This window comes from Chamaea fasciata, unplaced genomic scaffold (genome assembly GCF_029207755.1).
Source record: "Chamaea fasciata isolate MVZ Bird 193981 ecotype frontalis unplaced genomic scaffold, bChaFas1.0.hap1 SCAF_2, whole genome shotgun sequence".
Lineage (NCBI taxonomy): Eukaryota > Metazoa > Chordata > Aves > Passeriformes > Sylviidae > Chamaea > Chamaea fasciata.
In genome coordinates this window covers 60,980,561-60,988,310 of record NW_027094087.1, presented here as the reverse complement: position 1 = coordinate 60,988,310, position 7,750 = coordinate 60,980,561, and the positions used below count along the sequence as shown (strand labels likewise).

Genomic DNA, 7,750 nt, shown 5'->3' with positions numbered 1-7,750 from the left:
ATAGACAATGGATGTATTCCCAGGGTATTTTTTTCTCTTTACTTCATTTCACAGAATAATTTTCTAAAGTAACAATGCACTTGATTAAATCAAGTGAAAATGCTAATGTATTAACCCCATGTCAGGAATGTACCAACATAATTTTTTTAATCATATTATGGAATTAAGTAAGAAAGTGAAAGGCAGAAGCAATTTTGTAGAAATGTTACTGGTAGTGCAAGTTTTTATTATGAAATAAATAAATTTTAGGGAAAGTGTTAATTCCATTATTTAATAATAGCTAGTATTGAAAACTAACGCTGAGATAATTTAAAATATCAAGAAAGGACAGAAAAGAACAAAAATTGAAGGCATCAGGTGAAGGTGAAAGGAGAAACACTTTGGTGCTACGTGTTAGTTTTGTGATTACACTGATTATTAAAATCTGTAAAGATCTGACTGGCTTTATATTGGGCACAACATTGCCTTAATGAAATACCTAGGGTTTCCAGATATTTGGGGGTTTATGAACCAATTCAGTCCTTTCTTTTTTTTTTTTTCTTTTCTTAAAATGCAAAGCTCATTATGCTTTGTTTTAGTATAGATATTAGATAATGTTTGTATTCCTTTTCTTTTTACTATTCCTCATTGCCTATCTTCGAGATTGCTGTGACAAATATACATTAAAGAAGGTCCAGCTGCTCTTATGCTTCCTTTTCAAAGTAACTAACAGTAAATTTTGAATTGAACAAAGGAGATGGACACATTTGAATGTTTATTCATTTTAATTATTTTTTCTTGTAGACTTAACAGATAAGTAGAAAGCATCTCTACATTGAAAAATCCCAAATGCTATTTTTCTCTGTTAGTCGTATTGATCAAATATCTTTTTAAGCTTATGGTGCTGCCTGAAATAATATGTTGCAGGACAGTAATTATATTTGAATGAAGACAATTCCTCTGAAATTCAAAGAAATGTGTTTTAAATGGGATTTTCATAAGCTAAATTAATTTGGAATCAAACATTTGTATTATTTGGGTCATTTAGTTGAAATTACCATAAATTACAACAGTACCATAAACAGTAAATATTAGAGATTACTAGTTATTGGCTGCAGCCTGAAATTAAAATTCAGCACTCCACTCTCCAAAGCAGTTTCCACCAAAGGTATTTCTGAAAAGAATTGCTTGTTTATTTTATCACATGCTTTCTGGCATAATATAACTCCTATATCATACAATTTGTTTTTCCAGTCAAAGAAGTATTATTAGCAGGTGTGAAATAATTAAGCTAATAAAGCAAGTTTTAAGGTATCAGAATAATGAAAAATGAGAAAGCCATCCTTCCTTACAGTGCAGTAATATGCCTGGATAAATTAATATGTTGGCATTTTGTCTGCTGTGCTCATATGAAAAGTATAATTTATGCATATTGGAGTACGTAATCATCTATATTCCACTTGCTAATTCAAGGTAATTGGTTCTATTTGAAGCAAGAACTGAGAAATCCTGTTTCTTATGAACCTTTGTCTTCCAGCTTCTTCTTTGGGATTCTCAAGCAGAAGTGAATGCTTAACATTGAGATGAGAGACAGAGACAACTCTCATTTTGGAGCTCCTGCCTTAATTCATGAAGTTGTTCCCACATGGGTAAAGTATTAAAGTAATAAAATACGGGGAAATGGCTGGACATTCACTGAGAACATTCTGGATGATTCAGGTTCTGTTGAATCTGAGGTTAACGTGTGTTGAGGTTACATTGAAACTAAGGTCTAAAAAAGACATTTCTGGGTATATTATCCAGGTGAGGAAACCATGTGGCATTTGGATATTAGAAGTAGCAAAAATGATTTAAATTCCTGATCCAGGATTCAGCTAAATCGTAATGTGTTGATTCAGTTCAGTGTCTACTTGGTCAGATTGGTGTGTATATATATATATGAAATTCTTATTCTTCCTGAAAAAAAAATATCTACAAGAAAAACTTGACAATGGACAAACATAATGGTCAATTCTGTGTGTTGGTATGTCCCTTTCCTCCTACCTCTTTTAAGCTAGAAGAAACAATGTTATTAATTTCCAGACTATATGAAAATATACAGAATCTGCAAGAATCACAACATCTCTCTCTCACACACCCAGAAAATATTCTACAGGAATTTTTTATAACAAAGGATTTTTTAAGCTTTATGCATTAAAAAGAATATTTTACTGATAGCCTTATTGAATTTCATGGCATTTCTAATGTGCCTAGTTCTAAATTAATTAGTTTATTAGAACCTGATGCAGTTGGCATGTGTCTGGAAATATTCACAAAGTTCTAAACTGCCTATTAAGGTGTATTGACTTACTCATCTGCTTCTTATGACCTGGATATTTTATTTTTTCATGATGCTAAATATAAAGTTTAATTTTAGAATTCCATTTTCAACATTTTTGCAGCTTGTTCTATTTGAAACAGTAAAAAATTCCTCTATTTGGTTGCTTATTTTTAAATATCAAGACTTTCACAGGTCATGTTTTTCTGCTGTTCCTGTAGATGGGAAGGACTACTATGGCAGAACTTTTAAAAAGCTTTTTCTGTACACCCACAGAAAATGGTTTCTGAAAAGATAAAAATAATCATAAATAAAATTAAGCCAAGGACATACGATAAGGACAAATTTGAGATGCAACTTTGCTTCACTGAAGACTCTAAAGAAGTTGAGCAAGTTTCTATACATATGTAATGAGAAATAAGGGAGAGAATTTTCACCTGTTTCAAATAGGAGGAAAGAACATTAATAAAAAAAGGATATTGTGGTTGACACTGCTTTGCTTCAGTTGCAAATCTTAAAAAAGGGCTTGTGGCATGTAACTCAGGATAATACACCTATTTTTTTTTTTTTATTTAAAACTATCAGGGAATGTGCTGGTCAAAACGGACTGTGGGAGTTGTACAATATGACTAAATCAGTGATGACTCCAGTTTTAGCAATATGCAGCACATAGGAAAGAAAATATACCATCGAATTTCAAAGCATTAAAAGACTGTGCTCTATTTTTATCCTCTAGCCTTTTCTACTATAAGTTTTCTAGTTCAAAAAAATGTAGTGTTACCTTAATTCTAAGCAGTTTAACTTAATTAGAAAGTGATATGGTTTAGTTGCATTATAGTTAGAGGATGATATTAATCCTCCTTAGCCCATCACTTTAAACAACAGAGGGGGAAAAATAACAAGAACTATTTGTGAAAAGGATTTTCCTCTGTGTTTATTGGAAGAATATGGATTTGTGAAAAGGAACAAAAAAAAAAAAAAAAAAAAAAAAAAAAAAAAAAATTCTATAAACCTACCTTATGGACAAGCTAACATCATGTGGCTATGTATTATGTAAGGGAAAGACAGAAAAGAGCTGTCAAAAAATTAGATGTAGATGAATGACAAGAAAAATTACATAAAGTTAAATAAAATTTTATTAATTTTAAGCAAAGAAAATAAAAGGTTTGCTTCAAAGATACTACTGTGATGCCACGTGGGAAACCAGTACCTGAGCTACCCTACAGTAAAAGAAATCTTTACAGATCTCTCTTTCATTAAATACAAAAGCATTTTTTGTCAATTTCTTTGTTTTAAAATTCAAAGAGTCCAGAGGTATCCTTTCTTTAATGTACAAAGGATGTGAAGATTATTTTCATTTACTGTCTATCTGATGGAGAAACCATTTGGTTTTCTGCTGAGGCAGGTCAACAGAAGAAACAGAGAAGACATGCAAACTGACATCTTTGGAATTAGCTAACAATGGAATATTCATTTTATCCAAATCCCTCTTCAGGAAACAGAAGTTCCAGCTCAAACAGCACTGCTTGTAATCAATACAGCCTCTATAGAAACTGTATTCCTGAAGAATGTCTACTGATATGACAACACTGTGACTCACTGATGCCACTAGTGTATCTTTGACTGAATTTTATTTCCTCCTTTTTATTTCTTTTACTACATTTCCTTCACTAGACCAATAGTTTCACATTGGGTTATTCATGTTAACACTGCCATTCTGACAGCAGGGTCAATTTCATTTGAGGTTGTACAATTACTGAACTAACATGTTCATTTCATTTATGTGCTATATCACTATTAGCAAAAAAATTTCCTAAATAAGGAAAAGCCCAATAAAATAATTTCATACCTGTTCTGAAAATATAAACTAGATTTCAGTTCCTTGGGTCCATACCCTTTGTAGTTTAAACTTTCCTATTACCTTGTAATTCTATTAAAGAGTTTACTGACAGCATTTTAAAGCTTAAATAAGAATTTTATTGCCTTCTCTTGTTTTCGTCTGTTTTCATGAAGGAAATATGATTGCCATATGGAAGGAATAATCTAATAGACAAGTTACAAAAATTAGATGGTTTTCATCTTGCAAATGCTAAAGAGTAATAATTTTTTCTCAGCTTCTCTAAGAAATGGAGTAAAGCTCCTAAGTTTAACATATTCTGAGAAATAGGAGTTCTACCAGTATTAGATATCTAGTGGGATATCTAATGGGTCAAAAGTGTTTCCTTGGTTCCCTTTTTGCAGATTAATTTGGAAGCAATAAATCAATATTTATTTTAAGAAAATTTTAATGTATTTCTAAAACATAAACAAGTAAATAAGCAATTTTATATGCAAAATCACTAAGGTGGATACTGGAGGTTATGAGTCTAATTCACAGGGAAGATCCAAATACACATATTGCTCACATTTTCATTAAATATAATTTCATAGAGTTAAAAATACCTGAAATTTACCTATGTCATATAGGACCTGTAAAAATACCTGAAATTTACCTATGTCATATAGGACCTGTGACTTTGTAAACCAATACTCATCTAAAAACTGATTATGTTGAGCAATTCCACTGAATGAAAGACAAAGAATTTCCACTGATCTCTGAAGTGATAATATGGACAAGAAAGCCTTATTTTTATCCATCTTATGGTTCTATTTGAATAGGTGTTTTCAACAGTTATCATCCACATTAAAAACAAAACAAAACAAACCTTAAATGCAAATTAAAAAAAAAAAAATCCTCAGCACAAGTGCTTTTGGCTTTAAGATTTATGACCTGTAATCACGTTTTGAGTTATAATCCATGACACCTACACTAAAATCCTCTGAGTGTAGTCTAAGAGTTTATAATAGAAGGTTTGTAGCATATTCTTACCTGTACATGAAACTGGGCTTTTGTACAATAACATAGGAAATATTATCATAACAAGCAAAATAACTAATATCTTCAATCAAAAAGAAGTCTTTTGGAGCTTTTTCCCCCTATGATACAAGGTAATAGTCTGTATTACTCTGCTCCTTCTAATGTTTATAGAGTGGGCCACAGAGAGAAATCTGTCCATTCACTGACAGCTGAAGTGGAAATCTTTGAGTCTTATACCAGAAAGGAATACAAATGCTGAATCAAATTAAAAGTTCTATGTGCTCAATGTCTGTGTCTAATCTTTTATGACAGCTGGTACCTGACAGTGAGTTATTTTACCTAGTCTCTGCTTCACTAGCTGTTCAATAAGCCTTTCCTGGAACTGTGATTTGCTGAGTAATATAGTTCTCCTACCTTGGCTTCTTATTCTACTGTAGAATTGAGTTGAAACTATTTCCATTTCTATCAGCACCATACAGATTTAAAAAGAAACAATTGTGTTGTGGCTGAAATACTGGTAGAAGGTCACCTAGGGTAACAATAAGTTTAGGCAGTCAAACCTCCTACAATGCTATTACTCTCATCATAAGCAAGGGGGAACATGAGGGGGAAAAGAAAAAAAAAAACAACAAAAAGACAAAAAGAGAAACCAGCTTCATTTCTCTAAGTCACTGAGATGGAAATTGCTATAGAGTAAGTCACTGTAGATACAAGTACAAAAACAGACTATCGTGAGGGGTTAGATAAGAAAAACGTAAATGTAAAGTGCCTGAATATGTGACCTGTTTTCAAAAAGGTTCAACTCCTACTGAGGTTAGTAAAAGCTATAAAGTTGCTTAACATTTTAAAGAAAATAGTTTGTTGGTTTTTTCTATTAATTATGAATACCAAAGCATTTTGTCTATTACATTTATGCCCTGTAGTATAGTCAGATCAGAAAATATATGAAGGTTTTCCCTAGTTTCACATATCAATATTGGTAGCAACAGAAGAAGAATATACAACAAGGTCAAATATATAGCAGGGCTCATTAGTAGATTTTCAAGTGTTTTACAAAGCGACAGAATCCTCTGAATATCTAAATACTGTGAAAGTCACAGCTTGGTTGTGTTCTGTTCAAACAGCTGTCTTCATCTGTAACGTGCTTTGCCCTTGATTTTTAAAACTGTTAAGCCTTCTCCCTTTTTCTGTCTTTGCTTCTCCCTGCTGCTTTTGCTAAAGGAAAACATGTTGGTAAATTTTGCTGAAAAAGACAGAATAATCTTCACTTAATCACTCAAGAAAAGAATGAGGGAATATTGTTCATGAATAAATGAGTGGGCTCCCTTACATCACCCCCTGCTTCCAGCTTCTGAGGTTTAAAAGCTATGGGTATGCATGCAACCATGTAGGATTTAACTACAGCAAAATGTCAGAATACTCATTAACAGTACATACTAAAAATGTGAACTCAAAATAAAATAAAAGAGAAATATATTAATTGGTACTAAACTGTGCAAAATTTAAGGAAATGTTGGGAAAGTCAAATTTTAAATCAGTGATGTAAAGAAAAGAAAGATAGCAGCCATGTATGTGTGCCAAGAAATGTGAACAAGTCTAACCTCTTTCCATCAGCAAGACATTGATATTAAAATTTAATCCCAGAGATCTTTTATTATTGTAAGAATGTATTCAGGGAAGGAAGGCATCTGTAAAATTGTAGGATAAATAAATAAAAATGTGCTGAGACAAACAAGACAACTGACAGGAAAAAGAAAGGATTCACACAACTGACCAAACAGGTCCTAAATTCTGGAGTGACTACATTTGAAATACAGTGTCTCACTAAAATGCACTTATTTTATTTGGCTTTTAGGTCAAAGCTAATCTGCACATGGCTGCTTAGGCTATGCCAACACTAAAAACAGCAGTACCACAGATAGTTTCAGGGCACTGGCCCATGATCCTCTATGTTGTTCAACTCTTAAGAGTATACTTTTCACCTGTGCTAAACACTGTTGTCTCAAATGACCAGAACCAGTGTCTTGAGAGTTAGGAATTTCCAGGACTAGTTCTAATGAGCTGTTTGCATGCATACACCCTGATTTTGAAACTAAAAAAGTATCATATCATAGAATGTCGGCATCATTTAAAAATGGAGCTAGTGTTGGAAGGTGTAATTTCAGGCCCCCCTGCAATTTTGTGGATGCATTCAATCCCATTACTAGGCATTGTTGTGATAGCCATTAAGAAAACAAGAGTTTCCTAACTCAAAATCTACTTCCCATGCAGATTATACTGAGTATGATAGAAAAAAATCAAATGTATCAGATCCATGACACATTTTCCCATACCAGAAAAAAGTTCAATTATATACAGGTCCTCACAGGTAGACATTTCCATAGATTAAGTGGATTTGTAGCTTTTGAAGCTTCAAATGGAAGTCATCAGGCAGGAAGACATTGAAAACTATCCTTGTGTACCTGACATCCAGTTTGTAGTAAGGTCGTTTCAGCTGGAGAAAACTAATTTTCTGAGACACCCTCAGAGGATATTATGTACATATGTAACTGCCACTGGCTAACCAGCCTCAGAGACCTAACAGCAAATCTGTCCTA

At 32.7% G+C, this 7,750-nt stretch overlaps 1 long non-coding RNA gene across 1 annotated transcript; it reads left to right on the top strand.

Moving 5' to 3' along the window:
* Positions 1-432: 432 nt before the first annotated feature.
* Positions 433-5,264, top strand: LOC136285973 (uncharacterized). The gene is made up of 3 exons (XR_010719630.1): positions 433-1,147; positions 1,517-1,628; positions 3,702-5,264. It is a non-coding gene; the product is annotated as an uncharacterized lncRNA (long non-coding RNA).
* Positions 5,265-7,750: the final 2,486 nt, after the last annotated feature.